This window comes from Phacochoerus africanus, chromosome 7 (genome assembly GCF_016906955.1).
Source record: "Phacochoerus africanus isolate WHEZ1 chromosome 7, ROS_Pafr_v1, whole genome shotgun sequence".
Taxonomy (NCBI): domain Eukaryota; kingdom Metazoa; phylum Chordata; class Mammalia; order Artiodactyla; family Suidae; genus Phacochoerus; species Phacochoerus africanus.
Genome location: NC_062550.1, coordinates 346,596 through 364,510, shown reverse-complemented (window position 1 = coordinate 364,510; position 17,915 = coordinate 346,596). Strand labels below are relative to the sequence as shown.

The 17,915-nt window shown below is 47.6% G+C and overlaps 1 protein-coding gene across 6 annotated transcripts in view; it reads left to right on the top strand.

Annotated features, from left to right (window-relative positions):
- PPP6R2 (protein phosphatase 6 regulatory subunit 2) overlaps positions 1-17,915 on the top strand; it is a 74,098-nt gene that overhangs the window by 9,749 nt on the left and 46,434 nt on the right. For 5 of the 6 annotated variants that reach the window (XM_047785878.1, XM_047785875.1, XM_047785876.1 and 2 more), the window contains exon 2: positions 9,346-9,476. The exons of the other annotated variant lie outside the window; for it this stretch is intronic. The gene's annotated coding sequence lies outside the window, so the exon portion shown is untranslated. The remainder of the gene's footprint in view (positions 1-9,345; positions 9,477-17,915) is intronic. 6 annotated transcript variants of the gene reach the window in all.

Genomic DNA, 17,915 nt, shown 5'->3' with positions numbered 1-17,915 from the left:
AGCTCTTAAGAAAACCTGGCTTCAAGTTCTAGAGCCGACGTTAATTAACCTCAAGACCCCACTCGGCTTGCCAGGACCCGAGCTCAGGTGTGTTTTTTTTTTTTTGGTCTTTTTGCTACTTCTTGGGCCGCTCCCGCGGCATATGGAGATTCCCAGGCTAGGGGTCCAATCGGAGCTGTAGCCACCGGCCTACGCCAGAGCCACAGCAACGCGGGATCCGAGCCGCGTCTGCAACCTACACCACAGCTCACGGCAACGCCGGATTGTTAACCCACTGAGCAAGGGCAGGGACCGAACCCGCAACCTCATGGTTCCTAGTCAGATTCGTTAACCACTGCGCCACGACGGGAACTCCTCAGGTGTGTTGAAATCACCTTTCCAAGACTTTGAGTGGGGCGCTGGCTGAACTCCCCACTGGGAGGAGAGGCACTGCCTCAGGAGCTTGAAGCCCCAGTCCTGTGTAGCCACTGAGCTGTTCTTGGGACGATGACATTCCAGCCCACTGCCAGGTGATGGGTCCTACTGTGTGCCAGCCCTGGGCCAGGCACCACAGAGGGTCTGCCTTATCCTCACAGCTCCTGCCGGGGAGGGGGCACGAAGGCTGGCTGGCTCCCTAGCAGAGCGTTCTTCATAGGCCCGCATGGTATTAAAAAAAAAAAAGTTAAACTAATTGTCAACATTTGCAGATTTGGAAATTTAAAAAATTCTGAGTTTCTGGCTTTCCTTGAAGAAACTGGCAGACATATCCCCTTGCCTTGTGTCGCTTCAGGACTGTAGATGACCAGAGAGGGCCTGTCCCCACTCCTTCCCGTGGGCTTCTGCTGCTGCCTCACTCCCTACTGTCTGGCTCCTGCTGGTTTTCCTCCACTTAGCTGCTGCCCTCTGCTGCCCACTGCGGTCCTTGCGTCGGGATGTGACTGAAGAACTGGCAGTCGGGACGAGCGCTTCTCTGCTGCCCCAGCGAGACAGGCTCTTGCTCCAGAGTGTACGGGTTTAGGACGCTCACATTCGAGTAGAGCCGGCCTCGTCTTTCCTGGCACCTGGAGTTAGCCTAAGATGTGCTTTTTTTTTTTTTTGGCTTCTTAGGGCCACACCAGCGGCATATGGAAGTTCCCAGTCTTCCAAGCGGCATCTGGGACCTACACTGCAGCTCACAGCACCGCCAGATCCCTGACCCACTGATCGAGGCCGGGGATCGAACCTGCATCCTGATGAATACTAGTTGGGTTCGTTACCACTGAGCCACAATGGGAGCTCCATTTTTTGGGGGAGGGGTACCTAAGCTGTGCTTTCTTTTTCTCCGGCCACAGTCCTCATGCATCACTCATAGTTTTTGGCTGTTCTTCCTCAGGGGTCACTTGCAGAGTCAGGAGCTGGGAACCTATGGGGGAAGGGGCAGCCGGCCCAGCTGTTAGCAGCTGCCCTTCCACCTGGCCAGGGAGGGGTCTGATGCAGCAGCACCCTCATTGGCGCTTGTTTTGGGTCCAATTTTTCTCTGCCATTTTCCTGTCAACTTGGTCTCATTTATTTATTTTGCTCGAAAGTGTTTTCCTTTAGAATTTCAAATTTGTTTCCATACATTTGTATATATTATTCTCTAGTAGAGAAATGGATTTTTAAATTATTAGCAAAGTATTAACTATATGAGGTTTCTAAATAAAAAACTTGTTCTAGGAGTTCTCGTTGTGGCTCAGTGGTAACGAACCCAACTAGTATCCATGAGGACACAGGTTTGAATCCTGGTCCTGCTCAGTGGGTTAAGGATCTGGCGTTGCCATGTGCTGTGGTGTAAGTTGCAGATGCTGCTTGGATCTGGTGTTGCTGTGGCTGTGGTGTAGGCTGGCAGCTGTAGCTCCGATTTGACTCCTGGGACCCTCCATATACCGTGGGTGCGGCCCTAAAAAGCAAAATAAATAAATAAATAAATAAATAAATCAATAAAGTATATAACATGAAATTTATCATCATAATCATTTCTCAGTGGACGGCTCAGCGGCGCTAAGTCCCTTCGTGCTCTTGTGGGACCACCTCCACCATTGTCTCCAGAACTTTCTCATCTTCCCAAACTGAATCTTTGTTCCTGTGAAATTCCGTCCCCATCCCCCTCCGCCAGCCCCTGGCATCCGTCCTCCCACTTTCTGTCTGAGTCAACCCCTCCAGGGACCTCGCAGAGGTGGGATCACGCAGCACATGGCTTCTTGTGCCTGCCAGCTCCGCTCCACATCCCAGCCGCAGGGCTCACGCACCTTGTCGCCTCAGACAGTTGTGTCAGGAGGCCCTTCCTTTTCCAGGCTGAGTAGTATTCCTCTGTGCGTATTGACCGCATTTGCTTTATCCATGCATCTGTGGATGGACATTGGGCTTGCTTCCACTTTTTGGTTTTGTCACCTTCTTTCTCGATATGGTCACAGGAGACCCTCTTGGGGGTCCTGGGCTATGACCTGAATTGTATCCCCAAAGTTTATGTGTTGATGCCCTAACCCCCAGTGTGACTGTATTTGGAGATGGGCTTTCAGAAGGTGTTAGAGGTTACAGGAGGCCATGTGGGTGGGATCCTGGTCTGGCGGCCTAATCAGACGAGGCAGAGAGAGGTGTTTCTCCCTTCTCGTGTGCTCACTGAGGAAGGCTGTGTGCGGGGACACGGAGGGAGGAAGAGGGTTCTCCTCAGACCTGACCCTGCTGGCCCTCTGGCCTTGACTTCCAGCCTCCAGAACTGTCAGAGCCTGTGGTGGTTTGTTATCACAGTCTGAGCTGAGGCACCATTTCCCCCTGGTGACCATTGAGGGGAGGTAGGCTAGAGCGGGGCTGGTCCTGAAGCCTTGTTAAATGGAGTTCTTTCTGACCCAGCTCGAAGGTCCTCCGTGGCAGGTGGACATTCCCCGGGCCAGGGACTGAATCGGAACGTCAGCCTACGCCTCAACGCCAGACCCTTTAACCCAGTGTACCGGCCGGGATCAAACCACATCTCGTCAGTGACCCTGAGCCACTGCAGTGGGTTGGATGCCTCAGCCACTGCGCTGCAGCGGGAACTGCTGAAGAGCCTTTTAATCGTCAGGCCCCTCGTTGGGTTGGTTCTTTGTTTCCTGACCATGGGCCTGGCCTCTGGAGGAGTTGTCAGCGTAGGAAGTAAGGGAGGGAGGAGGCGGAGGGGGTGGAGGAGATCCTTGCTTGAGGGTCAGCCCACTAGCCTTTGCCCTGCTGCGGTTCCCTGTTGGGTGAGCACGTGCTGCCCAGCCCAGTCCTCTAGACGGTCCGCTTAGACAGTCAAGAGGCAGCAGCTCCCACTCTGCTGGCTGACATGTCCACCACCTGTTTCCTGGGGGTGGTCTGGGAAGCCCCCAGGACTGCTTCACCAAGGAGCCTCGGCCAGCTCGGGAGGTGTGTCCTAGAGAGCCTTCAGTGTCCACTTTCCAGGGACTGCTTGGGTGTGTGCCATCTGAAGCTGGAGGAGCCTGGCCTCCCAGAGCCAGGACGAGCCACGCTTTGGGGTGCTTGGCAGAGCCTGGTCTGCATAGCACAGGCAGCGGTGGTCTTCTCGGACTTGGTGACCTCCTGTCAGAGACCACCCGTGACTCTGAGTGTGGCTTGTTTGGGCAGACTCCTTGGACTGGGTGCCACACATGCTTCCTGCACACCCACGCTGGTGGAGACAGGTGTGCGAGAAGCCTTTGCCCACCCAGAATGCAGTTTCAACAGTTACCACCATTTTACCTGTCTCCCCGCCTCCCAAGCTTCCTTTCCTGGTGTATTTAAAGGCAAATTCCAGAAATTGTCAGATAATGCCATTTCACAGTTCATGCTCACTTCACCCTGATTGCCTCAAAAATGTCTTCTGTAGCTGGTTGGTTTGAACCAGGCTCTAAGTATCCTGTGTTGTATGTCTCTTAAATCCTTATCTTGTTACAGCCCCATCCTTTGTGTCGTTGATCTGTTGAAGAAATTGGGTTATTTGTCCTGTAAACGCTCCCAGATCTGGATTTGTCTGGTTGCTTCCTTTTGTAGTATTATTATTATTTTTCATTTTTGGCCACCCCGAGGCATATGGAGCTCCCAGTCTAGGGATCAGATCCAAGCCCCAGTCACAACCTAAGCCACAGCTGTGGCAACGCTGGATCCTTAATGCACTGTGCCAGGCTGGGGATCGAACCTACGACCTAGCGCTCCCACGAGGCCGTTGATCCCATTGTGCCACAGCAGGAACTCCCCTTTTGTGTTATCTGACTTGTTCCTTTTTTCCGTATTTCCCACAAAAAGATTGTTACATCTGGCAGTGTGATTCGATTTAGGTACCTTTTTTTTTTAAAGGTAGGAAAACTGAGCAGGCAGTGATCTGATGGTTTTAATGTACTATCCACAGGAAGCCCAGATTTTCTAACATTATCTCTCCATTTTATATACATTTCAGACCTTTCATTCCTTTTCCCAGAAGGAGCTGTAAAACTAAACTTTGGCCTGTGGCGGGCTGGCCATCTTTACTCTGCTAAACCCTGGGGAGTCTGTCCAGCGAGTCTAGCAGTTTCTTCCTTCACATTTTGGTTCAGTTCTCTGATGAGACAGACTTCCTGGTGGATAATGTCTGTGATGTTAAAACAGTTTTTCGTCCTACCTGCTTTTCCTTCCTGGGCTTCCTCTGCTCCCTGGGGTAGCTGCTGGTTTTGGGAGAATCGCCTCCCTTGGGCTTATTTCCCTGCAGATGAATACGTTAGACTGAGTAGAAGATGCTTAAACCAAGACAGGAACTAGTGGACAGAAGGGCGGGCCCCTGGGACGCATTCTGCAGGGGAGCATGTACGCCTGTCCTGGAGACACAGGCGTTGTAGATCACAGTCCTGTTTATCACAGATCTGAAGGTGGGTATTTCATACTAGTCTCCCTTCTCTCAACTCTCATATAGTCCAAATGTGTCATAAAATAATTCCTCCGAATAAATCAGATCACAGTGTTACAAATGAAACTATATGAAAGTACTAAAAACAAAAACAACCCCAGTTCGTGGATGCAGACTGTTACATTTAGAATGGATACGCAGTCGGGTCCTGCTGTATGGCACAGGGAACTATATCCAGTTTCTCGGGGTGGAACATGATGCTCTAAGGAAGGGCATGTATGCATATGTGTGACGGTGCTTCTGCTGTACAGCGGAAATTGGCACAACATTGTAACTCAACTATACCTTAATTAAAAAAAAAACCAGCCCAGCAAGGTGGGTTTCTTTATAACCTGGGAGTGAGGAAAACTTTGCCATCTCAGAATCTAGGAGCCAAAGAAAGCGGATAAAATAGATTACATTAACTACAAACTGCATTGCAGAAATCACCATAAACAAAGTCAAAAGACAAATGACAAATGTAAAAACATGTTGAACTTATGTCACAGCAAAGGAATTTTATTTTATTTTATTTTATTTTTTAGGGCAGCACCAGCAGCATATGGAAGTGTCTAGGCTAGGGGCTGAATCAGAGCTGCAGCTGCCGGCCTACGCCACACCCACAGCAATGTGGGGTCCAAGCTTCATCTGCAACCTATACCACAGCTCACAGCAACACTGGATCCTTAACCCACTGTGCCAGGCCAGGGATTGAACCCACATCCTCATGGATACTAGTTGGGTTCGTTACTGCTGAGCCACATGGAAACTCCGAGATTTTATTTTTGATGTTTAAAAGAACTCATGGAAACTGAGAATAAAAATGAAATAACCTTTTAGAAAAAAAAGGACAAAAGATAGGAAGAGCTTATGGAAAAGAAGGAAAAATGATTCTTATATAGTTGAATAGATGCTTAAAAATTTTTATAATAAAAAATACAAAAAAGGAGTTCCCTGGTGGCTCAGGGGGTTAAGGATCCAACACTGCCACTGCTGTGGCTTGGGCTCAGGAAATTCCACATGCCTCAGATGTGGCCAAAACACAAAACTGTAGTGCGATACTATTTCTTATTTATTATATTGGTAGAGTGGCCGACCATCCTGATTTTTCCCAGTACTGTCCAGGTTTTAGCGTGGAAAATCCTCTGTCCCCAGAAACCCTTCAGTCCTCAGCAGACCAGGGTGGTTGGCTCGCCTACATATTGGCAGAAATCCAAAAATGGAACCATGCATTCTTTTGACAAGGCTGTGTGGAAGCTGGCTGTCTTCTTGGCAGTAGGAATGCAGAATTGTAAAATGCCTCTGGAAGAGGATTTGTCTGTATCTTGCAAATTTTTATATGCTTCTATTTTTTGGATCCGGAATCACATATCTAGGAATCTGTCTTAAAGATATGCTGGCAAAAATATGAAGTGACTTATGCAAAAATCTATTCATTGCAGAACTATTATAATAGAAAAACTAGAAACACCTGTCTGTCCGTCCCAGGAGTGAGTGCACATACGGAGCCCTGTACAGCTGTCACACGGAGAGTCAGTCTAGTGTGTGATTCAGGTCAGGACAATGGTCGGCACCTTTTGGAACTCGAGTCTTTCTGGCTGCTGGTAATCCAGTTCCTTGAACTGGGTGGTGGTTGCGTGGATGGGTTTATTTTGTGAAAATGTAGTGCGTTCGTTCGCTTATGATTTGTGTACATTTCTGTATGGTATTTGAGGTTAGTAACGATGTTTCTTTTTTAAAAAGAAAAGAGTAAGGAAGACCTCTGTGGAACAAGCAAGGTACAGAATAGAATTTGTAGTTTGTTACATTTTATATAGGAAGGGCTGGAAAGAATGAAAAATTACATTTGTAATGAAGCAGTAAAGCAGAAAATAAAGATACATTGAGAGGAAGGGAGCGGGATGAAGGCACAGGGATGGGGTGAGACTTCTGTGTGATACTTTTTTAGGAGGTTCTTTTACGAAATTTGGAAAATTTTTGGCTGTAGTTTCATGTATTTTTATGTCCTATTCTCTCATATTCCTCTGAGATTTCAGTTGCACGCATGGTGGACCAATTTATATTGTCGCATAGTTCAGTGAGTCTCTCTTCATTTTTTTTCCTTTATATTGTACCCACAGCGTATGGAAGTTCCCAGTCCAGGGATCGAGTCCAAGCCGAAGCTGTGACCTGTGCCATCCTGCAGCTATGCCGGATCCTTTAACCCACTGCTCTGGGCTGGGGATCGAATTTGCACCCCTACAGTGACCTGGGCTGTTGCAGTCGGATTCTTAACCCAGTGCCACAGCGGGAACTCCCCTATTCATTTTTAATAAAAACCTTTTTTCTGCTGCCTCAGATTGATTGGTTGCTGTTTATCTTAGGTTTACTGACACTTTCTTTTTCAGTCTCCAATTTCATCAACTTCATCCAGTATATATTTTTACTTCAGATGTATTTTTTCAGTTGTAGAATAGTCACTTTTGTTTTTCTATGTAGTTTGAGTTCTCTGCTGAGATTTTATTTTTTCATTCATTCTCTCTATTCTGCTTTAAGTCCTTGAACATGCATATTATAACTGCTTTGAAAGCCATTTCTGCTAATTTCACCACCTGAGACACCTTGGGGTTTCTTTCTTTCTCCCTGAGTTCCTAGTCGGATTCGTTAATCACTGAGCCACAACAGGAACTCCTTCGTTAGTTTTGTTTTTTTTTTTTAAATATGTCCCAGGAGTTCCTGTCGTGCTGAGCAGTAACGAACCAGACTAGTATCCATGAGGATGCAGGTTTGATCCCTGGCCTTGCTCAATGGGTTAAAGATTCAGTGTTCCCGTGAGCTGTGGTGTATATGCCCAGATGAGGCTCAGATCCTGCATGGCTGTGGCTGTGGTGTAGGCCGGCAGCTGTAGCTCCCATATGACCCCTAGCCTGGGAACCTTCATATGCCTCGGGAGCAGCCCTAAAAAGACAAAAAAACAAAAACAAAAAAAAACTGTCCCTTTCTCTTTCAGACTTTTAAAATTTGTGTTTTGGTTTTTGGTGCAGTGTAAAAAGTAAATCCAAGAAATAATGTCACTTTACCCACGGATACTTCACTTTTTCTAACAAATGAGGAACCATTTATTTTGAAAAACAGCCATCATAGAGCTCCTACATGGCTCAGTAGGTTCTGGCATCGTCACTGCTGTGGTGTAGTTTCCGTCTATGGCCCAGGAACTGCTGTGTGTGGCAGGCACAGCCAAGAAATAAATAAAAATATAGCTATCATGTCATTTTTAGAAGAGAACTGTAGTGTCATCTAATACCAGTCCCTATTCGGATTTCTCCAGTAGCTTGAAAAATACCTTCTTCCAGGAGTTCCCCTTGTGGCTCAGTGGAAACGAATCTGATTAGCATCCATGAGAACGCAGGTTCAATCCCTGGACTTGCTTAGTGGGTTAAGGATCTGGCATTGCCGTGAGCGGTGGTGTGGGTCCAAGACGCGGCTTGGATGTGACATTGCTGTGGCTGTGGTGGAGGCCGCAGCTACAGCTCCGATTCAACCCCTAGCCTGGAACCTCTATATGGCTTGGGTGCTGCCCCCAAAAGACACACACACACACACATCCTCTTCCAGTTGATTTGTTTTATTTTTTTATTTTTGATTTTTTTTTTGTCTTTTTAGGGCCACACCCATGGCATATGGAGGTTCCCAGGCTAGGGGTCGAATCGGAGCTACAGCTGCCAGCCTGCACCACAGCTCATGGCAATGCCAGATCCCTAACCCACTGAGCGAGGCCTGGGCTCAAACCTGCAGCCTCATGGCTCCTAGTTGGATTGTTTCTGCTGCGCCACGACGGGAACTCCTAGTCGATCTGTTTTAATTGGACCCAAACAAGATCTAAATATTACATTTGATAATTATGTCTCATAAAGCTCTTACGTTTCAGAATGGTAACTCCTCCTTATTGCTAAAGTATAATTTTCAAAAGTTAAAAATCATGATCCATGCAAACACAAAATAAACAGTTCTGGGCCCTACTGGTTCGTTTTTGCTGCACGTCTTGAAGGCAGTCATCTCAGCAAGGACCACTAGTCACGTTGTTTTGAGACCCACCAGGAGCGCTTGGGAGTTCTCCTCTTCTGACGTAGCGATGGATCATCAGTGAGCTGCCCGGTCACCTCACGACCAGGGTCAGCGGCCTGGTCACCTTGCCACCAGGGTCTGTGTTTCCTGCTGATGGTAGTGTCTGGGCATGAAGCTGGACACCTTCAGGCCCGAGAGCCTTCTCATGTCCTTGTATTCTAACCATTGAGCTAGTTACTAGTTAACAGACGTAGGACAGGTGTGTATCATTGGTACCCGTCTCTAGAACAGTCAAACGCAAGGAAGTTTCTAGACCTCTGATTATAAAATTTGATTAGTAAGTAAAGACAACGACTTGTTTTCCTTTTCCTTAGCATTTTGGTAAGTTAACTTCACAAAAGCAGAACCTAAGTTTTTTCCCTCTTATTTTTCAGGTGAAGAGATTATAAATCTTCTATTGAGTGAAAATATTTTTCTTAAGGTTGCATATACGCCAAGAAAAAAATCCCAAATGTTTTTATATTTTGCCTAAATACAAAGTTTAAACAAGAAGTTTCCACGGAAGGTAAGATAATTTTTGTTTGATTGTACTTTACTGTGTAATTTCGTAAATATGCTGTATAAGTGGACATTCAGAGACGGATGACAGCAAAAAATTTCAGTTTTGAAGATGTGCGTAGAGTTTCCTGACTTGTGGGTTTTGTTTTCTTTCCTCTTTTGGTTATACTGGCAGCCTGTGGAAGTTCCCAGGCCAGGGATGGAATACGAGCCGCATCTGCAACCTGGGCCACAGCTGCTCCGCGGTGGGAATGCCACTCCTGGGGTTTTTTTGACCCTCCTGTGTCTGGTTTTGAGATGCCGTGTTGCAAAAAAGTGCCTTGGTCCCTCCAAGCCCAGGTGTAATCCAGATAAAAACGGGTGCATTGGGCGTGTGTAGAGAGGCCCATGCCCTGCCTTACCTGTGGGAAGGCCTCCACCTGCCAGGTGGGATGGGGGGACTTGTGCTCCTGCAGCGGTAGGTGCTCCTGAAAGGCCTCCCATTGCCGTCCACTGGGAGGCTGGGTAAATGACAGACGCGCGACCTCTTGTGAGTGCCCTGGCATAAGCTAACTGCTCAGAGGCCGAGCGGACAAGAAGAGATAGCACCCTTTCGCTCCTTGCTGAAGAAAGCGTAAATCCTTTTCAGAGCAAAGCAGACTCAGTGTAGGCCCTCAGGACTCCACTGATTTAATGTCAGCAACCTTGAGCGCACGCACACACACCTTGTGATCGGAGTGGGCATGATTAGGTGCCCCCGCGGGTGCAGGCGTCCAGTACTCAGACACAGTATATGCAATAATGCGTGAAGTGTTTAAAGAGATACAAAATGGAATAAAAATTAGTAATGAAAACCGAAGTGTCACAGTGATCCACTTAGAACTTTCAGAAATGAAAAAAAAGTTGAAATAAAAAACTCAGTACTTGTGGATTAGACAGATTAAACATGACTGAAGGCAGAAGTAGTGAACTGGAATATATCCCTAAAGAGGCTCTCCCGGGTGCAGCCGGGAGATGGGAGATGGGAAGTGGCTCTCAGAGAAGTGGAGGATGGGGTGCATGTCCTGAAAAACACAGTTGGAGCCCCAGGATGGACAAGCGGGAAGAGGAGGAGAGCCGTTACGCAAAGTGTTAGTAGCTTTGACTCAGTGAGAGAGAGAAAGCGTAGCTTTAGAAAGCACTCTGTGTCCTAAGCAGTGTAAACGGAAGGAAACCCCGAGCTCCCCCTGTATCGCAACGGGATCGGTGGTGTCTGCAGCGCTGGGATGCAGCTTCAGTCCCCAGCCTGGCACAGTGGGTTAAAGATCCCCGGCATTGCCACAGCTGCGGTGCAGGTCGAACTGTAGCTCGGATCTGACGCCTGGCTGAGGAACTCCAAATTCCTTGGGGAGGCCAAAAAGGAAAAAAAAAAAAAAAGGTACCTCACACTCCTACATTGAAATTGTACAGCAGCAAAGACAAAAAGCCTTAAGTGAGGTTGAGCTAGGTCTCCGTAGCTTGAGCAGAGGCCGATAGAGAGCAGAGCAGTTCCTCCGTGTGGTGAGAGAGTGTACATTTCAGTACACGTTGTGCGTCAGGTATATTTGCAGAAGAACAGCACAGTTTTTCTGTGCTTTTGGTAAATGTTAGGCTATGTATTTGCACAACGTACTACCCCACATTTCCTTACCCGGTAAAAAAAAACAACTAAAATTGTTGCATTCAAGAAAAAAAACCAGGAGTTCCCTGGTAGCCTAGCGGTTAAGCATTCGGCATTATCGCTGTTGGGGCCTGGGTTTGATCCCTGGTCTGGGAACTTCCACGTGCCTCACGTGTGGCCAAAAGAAAAACCAAAGGACCGACAATAGAGCAGGCAAGTTTTAGACCAAAATGTAACAAAATTATAACCCAGAAGGTGATTTAATCAGGATAGGATGGACTCTGCCTTGGCCTCAGGACATTTGTTGGTCTGGACAGAGTGTGGCTTTGATTTCAGAGGCCTTGTTGTTCTCTGCAGGGGAGGTGTCCAGTTCTCACAGGGTGCAGAGAGCTTAAAGGAAGCTCTCCTCGGTTAAGTGGGGCCTGGCGGTCAGCGTCCTCGGAGGCAGGGTGAACTGGAAGTGTACCTCCTAACGTCATCCCGGCCCCCACCTGGTTATCTTTTACTAAACATAGCAGGGAAAAAAAAGGGGAAAAAAGCTTGTGGCAGTGGATGGACCTTTAAAGGGTGTGTAGCCCAGGTCTACATTGCCTGGTAGTTCTAGGACGTGAAACATGAATTAAAGGTTTTCTGGTTTGGTAATGCCTTCAAACATCCATGGGACCAAACTTAAAACCTCTTTGGAGGAAGTTACCATCATCCTAAAATGCAAAAAATTGGAGTTCCCATTGTGACGCAGTGGTTAACAAACGCGACTAGTATTGATGAGGACAGGGGTTCGATCCCTGGCCTTGCTCAGTGGGTTAAGGATCCAGTGTTGCCATGAGCTGTGGTGTAGGTCGCAGACGAGGCTCGGATCCGGCGTTGCTGTGGCTGTGGTGTAGGCCGGCAGCTGTAGCTCTGATTAGACCTCTAGCCTGGGAACCTCTGTATGCTGTAGGTGTGGCCTTAAAAAGCAAAAAAAAGCAAAAAAAAAAAAACCAACCCCCCCCAAAAAAACCCCAGAAAACCCTAAAATGCAAAAACTCCCTGTGGGTGTATGTATACTTTTGGCCATACCTGTGGTGTGGGGCAGTTCCTGGGCCACAGCTGTAACCAGAGGCATAGCAGTGACAATGCCAGATCCTTGACCTACCGAGTTGTGAGGGAAATCCTAGATATTTTTTAAGTACATTGATTACTGGCCAGGCACACAAGGAAATAAGGCTCCATGTATGAAAACCAGGAGAAGTAGACCTTCCAAGACTTTTGATTTGGGGATTATCAGAAACAAACTGTTAACTAAGCATGCTCTTTAATTTAAAAGAAATAATTAAAGAAATAAAAATACCAGTAGTTGCTGCAGGTGCAGCCAAAAAAGGAAAAAATAATGAAAAAACAAAAACCAAGCTCACAGATACAGAGCACAGATTGGTGGCTGCTAGAGGTAGAGTGGCGGTGGTACTGGTAGTGGTGAAGGGGGGGTTGAAATGTACACGCTTACATTTATAAAAGAAATAAGTAAGTCGGGATGCAATGCACAGTATGGTAATTGCAGTTCATAATAATGTTATTGCACATTTGAAAGCTGCGAAGTTTTCATCATAATAAAAAATTGTTTTGTAACTAAAAAAATAAAAATACTGGTAGTAAACTATAAAAGGTCATGTATAGTATTTGAAAAAGAACCAGGTATAACTTCTTTGCTTAAAACCTCATATAAAGAATTTAGCATGTGGTTTAAGGTCAGGTCCTATATCCTGAAGAGAAAACCAGTGAACCTGAAGAGACAGGACAGGAGAAATCACCCGGAGTGAAGCTTAGAGAAAACAGTGGAACACACAGAGGTTAGGCAGTGTGGGGTGTGTATGTGGCTGGTAACAGTCGCTAGTTTCTTTATCTTTTTCTTTTTTTTTTTTAGGGCCGCACACACAGCATATGTAGGTTCCCAGGCTAGGGGTCCAATCAGAGCTACATCTGCCGGCCTATACCACAGCCACAGCAATGCCAGATCCGAGCCACATCTGCGACCTACATCACAGCTCACGGCAACTCCGGATCCATAACCCACTGAGCGAGGCCAGGGATCGAACCCGCAACCTCATGGTTCCTAGTTGGATTTGTTTCTGCAGCACCATGCCGGAAACTCCAAAAGTTGCTATCTTCTAACTATATTAGACAAAAGTCTCTTTTAAGAATGAGGTGGGAGTTCCCGTTGTGGCACAATGGTTAATGAATCCGAATAGGAACCATGAGGTTGTGGGTTCGATCCCTGGCCTCGCTCAGTGGGTTAAGGATCCGGCGTTGCTGTGGCTGTGGTGTAGGCCGGCAGCTACAGCTCCGATTAGACCCCTAGCTGGGGAACCTCCATATCCTGCAGGTGCGGCCCTAGAAATGACCAAAAAAAAAAAAAAAAGAGTGAGGCGGAAATGACGACATTTTTAGGAAAACAACTGGGTTTATCATTAGCAGACCTTTACTAAAGATAACTGTTTTAAAATAATTTTTTAAGAAATTGAACTATAGTTCATTTACAAGATTGTGTTAATTTCATGTATACAGAGAAGTGATTTGGGTGATTCAAGCAATTTCAGATATACAGTGAGATGATTCAAGAATGTAATATTCTTTTTTTGATTCTTTTCCATTATAGGTTATTACAAGATATTGAATATAGTTCCCTGTGCTACACTGTAAATCCTTTTTAGATTTATTTTACATACAGTGGAGGGTATCTGTCATTCCCATACTTCTAATTCATCCTTTCACCACCCCCCTGCCCCATTTGATTTCCACGACTGTGAGTCTGTTTCTGTTTTGTAAATAAGTTCATATGTGTCATATTTTAGATTCCACATATAAATGATTTCATCTGGTATTTGTCTCTGACTTGCTTCCCTTAGTCTGAGAGTCTCGAGGTCCGTCCGTGTTGCTGCAGATGGCCTTATTTCATTCCTTTTTATGACTAATGTCCCACTGTGTCTATACCACATCTTGGGGTTTTTTTTTTTTTTTTAAATCTTTTTAGAGCCACAGCCTGAGCATATGAAGGTTCCCAGGCCAGGGGTCGAATCAGAGCTTATAGCTGCCGGCCTACACCACAGCCACAGCAACTCAGGATCCAAGCCGTGTCTGCAACCTACACCACAGCTCACGGCAACGCCAGATCCTTAACCCACTGAGCGAGGCCAGGGTTCGAACCTGCAACCTCATGGTTACTAGTAGGGTTTGTTAACCACTGAGCCACAACGGGAACTCCAACAGATCTTGTTTTTGTTGCTGTTGTTTTGGGTTTTGTTTTTGTTTTTGTTTTTATGGCCACACCCATGGAACATGGAAATTCCTGTGCTAGAGATGGAATCTGAGCCACAGCTGTGACCCGAGCTGCAGCAGTGACAATGCTGGGTCCTTTAACCCACTGTGCTGGGCAGGGAATTGAATCTGTGCCTCTGCAGCAACCAGAGCCACAGCAGTCATATTCTTTTTTTTAAAAATTGTTTTTGTTTTTGTTTTGTCTTTTTAGGGCTGCACCTGCGGCGTATAAGACGTTCCCAGGCTAGGGGTCAAATCAGAGCTGCAGCTGCTGGCTTACCCCACAGCCACAGCAGTGCCGGATCTGAGCCATGTCTTTGACCTTCACCACAGCTCACAGCAACGCCCGATTCTTTAGCCCCCTGAGTGAGGCCAAGGATTGAGCCCAAGTCCTCATGGATCCTAGTTGGGTTTGTTATTGCTGAGCCATAAGGAGAACTCATTTCTCAACCCACTGCACCTCAGTGGAAACTCCAGGGCCCCATCGCTATCCCCTCATCTGTTGGGATAGACGAAGGTTGTCTCCACGTCTTGGCTGCTGTGGACAGTGCTCCTGCGAACACGGGGGTGCATGTATGTTTTTGAATGATAGTTTTCTCTGGATACGTGCCCAGGAGTGGGATTGCTTTTCATATGGTAACTCTGGTTTGGTTTTAAAGGAACGTTCACGCTCTTTTCCATAGCGGCTGCACCAGTTCCCGTTACCGCCAGCAGTGCAGCTCTCCCTTTTCTCCAGACCTTATCACTTGTAGACTTTTTGATGATGGCCGTTCTGATTGGTGTGAGGCGATACCTCATTGTAGGTTTTTCGTTTGTTTTGTTTTGTCTTTTTAGGGCCACACCCACAGCATATGGAAGTCCCCAGGCTAGGAGTTGAATCCATTGCTGCAGCTGCCAGCCTACACCACAGCCACAGCAACGCGGGATCCCTGACCCACTGAGCGAGGCCAGGGATCAAAGCCGCATCCTTGTGGATACTAGTCAGGCTTGCTACCCCTGAGCCACAATGGGGACTCCCTCACTGGAGTTTTGATGTGCGTGTCTCTAGTAACGAGTGCTGTTGAGCATCTTTGCATGTGCCTGTTGGCCGTCTGTACGTCTCCTCTGGAGAGATGTCTGTAGGGGTTCTGCCCACTTTGGTTGTGGCTGCAGTGCTCAGCGGCTTGCTGTGGGGTCTCAGTCCCCAGAACAGGGGCTGAGCCTGGGCCATGGCCCTGAACTCGCTGAATCCCAGCCACTAGACCACTAGGGAACTCCCTTCGGCCCATTTTTTAATTGGGCTATTTGTTGCCTTGGTACTGAGTTGTATGAGTTGTTTGTTAAAGACGTTTCTAAAGAATGTACGGAAGACAGTGATCTCAAGTGGAAGAACTAAGATTCAAGAAAGAATGAAAAGCAGGAGTTCCCCTTGTGGCTCAGTGGAAACAAATCTGACTGGTATTCTTGAGGACGCATGTTCGATCCCTAGCGTCACTCAGTAGGTTAAGGATCCGGTGTTGCTATGAGCCATGGTGTAAGTCGCAGATGCAGCTCAGATCCCGAGTTGCTCTGGCTGTGGTGTAGGCCAGGGGCTACAGTTCTGATTGGACCCCTAGCCTGGGAACCTCCATATACCTCGGGTGCGGCCCTAAAAAAAAAAGAAAAAAAAAACCATGAAGGAGCTCACAGTCTGCTGGGCACTGGCACAAGCACTGCCCTACAGGTGGACCCTCAGAGTGTGGCACCTGTGGAGCCCGGCCCTGTTCTGGAGGTTGGTTCTGGCTGGTTCTGCATCTGACGGGGCTTGGACTGTATGTTTCCGGAGTCTCAGATGGTTCAGCATAGACGTGTGTAAACTGTGCTTTTATAACCATATAAATTGACCTTTATGTTTGTGGTTATTTCTCCTTTTCACTTGTGGTTTTAGATTTTTACCCATCTGGCCCTCCCACCCCACCCCGTTCGCCTCCAGTGGACTCTGCCCAGGAGAGACATAGGCTTGCTTGTTGATTGACTGACTTTGCAGATGTGCACTGCCCTCCGTGGACTCACACTGCCTTTTTTCAGGCCAGCTAGAACTGCAGTGGGGTGTTGGTGAATGTTAGCGACTGGGTCTCTGAGAGCGTGAGCGCCTCCTGCTCGGGAGCGTCGCTGCTTCTCTACAGCAGGTGCTCTGCCGTGTCCAGTTTGAGCCCCGCGTGACGCGGCTGAAAGTGGCCTCGGGAGAGGCTCGAGGTCGGCTCCTGTGAGCAGGTCCTGCTGCTCTGGCCGTGGCTGAGCCCGTCCTCTGTGGCAAGGTGACCTTGCCCTGTTCCTTCGGTGCTTTGCAGTCTGGATCTCTGAAAAGAACGTTCTGGGCTCCGTGTGGGGCAGCACAGTTAGTTCTCACAGCAGCTCCCTGGGGAGGGTGCTCCTTGCCCCTGTTTAGAGGTCAGGACATCAGGGCATAAGGGGTCATGTAACTGGTCTCAGGTCGCACAGCAGAGCCAGGACTTTGGTTGTAAGTCTTTTTAAAAAAGCAGCTGATCTGTGGTCAGAGAGGTTATAGGGTGCATTCAGATTCTGATTTTCTTTTAGCAATCTCCAGCACAGAATGTTCTTTTTTGAATGGCTCTGTTCCTGGAACTACCTGAGCATATGGATTCCATTTCTCTTTGGAAGCTGCCTTCTGCCTGATGGTTATGCTAACCAGAAGAAGTGGATAAAGAAGCAGAACTTGAAGTTTCTTTCATTTGTCTGGATAAGAATACCTTGCTTGGCTTCCAGATAGACTGGAGGACATTGTCAGGCTGTGCTTGGAACCCTTGTGCCGTGTTGATGCTCCAGGTACAACCAGAGACGCCTCCAGTCAACGCGCCAGTTCATGAGCCAGTAATCTGCTCTAAAAACGCACTGTCAGGAGTCCCCGTCATGGCTCATTGGTTAACGGATCCAGCTAGTATCCATGAGGACTCAGGTTCAGTCCTGGCCTCGCTCAGTAGGTTGGGGATCCAGTGTTGCCGTGAGCCGTCGTGGTGTAGGTCGCAGACGAGGCTCGAATCCCATGTTGCTGTGGCTCTGGTGTGGGCCAGCAGCTGCAGCTCCTATTCGACCCTGTAACCTGGGAACCTCCATATGCCACAGGTGCGGCCCTAAAAAGACAAAATAAACAAACAAAAACATGCACTGTCTGTGGTTAGGCCTCTGGGTCACCTGGGAAAGGAAAAGGAGTCTTCCTGTAGGTGAGGCCAATTAAGAGGTTGCTGGCATCTCTGCCGAGGGTAACTCCTGTTGTTGGGGGATGAGAAACGTTTGGAAAAGAATTCTGCAGCATCACCCAGCAGTTCTAGAGCCACTTTACACCAGTTCCTTTGGCAGTGATATTAGCTGCATCTAAACCAAACTGTCGCAGTAAACTCTAAGGGAGGCTGCCGATGCGATCCCGTTGTTTCTCGAAAGGCATGGCGAGCTGGCCTGAGCACAGAAGTGTTGTTACACACGGATGTTTGCTTTAATGGCACAGAAGCATCCCGATGTGAGCTAGTGAGGCACACGGTCAATCTCAATGAGGGATTTGAC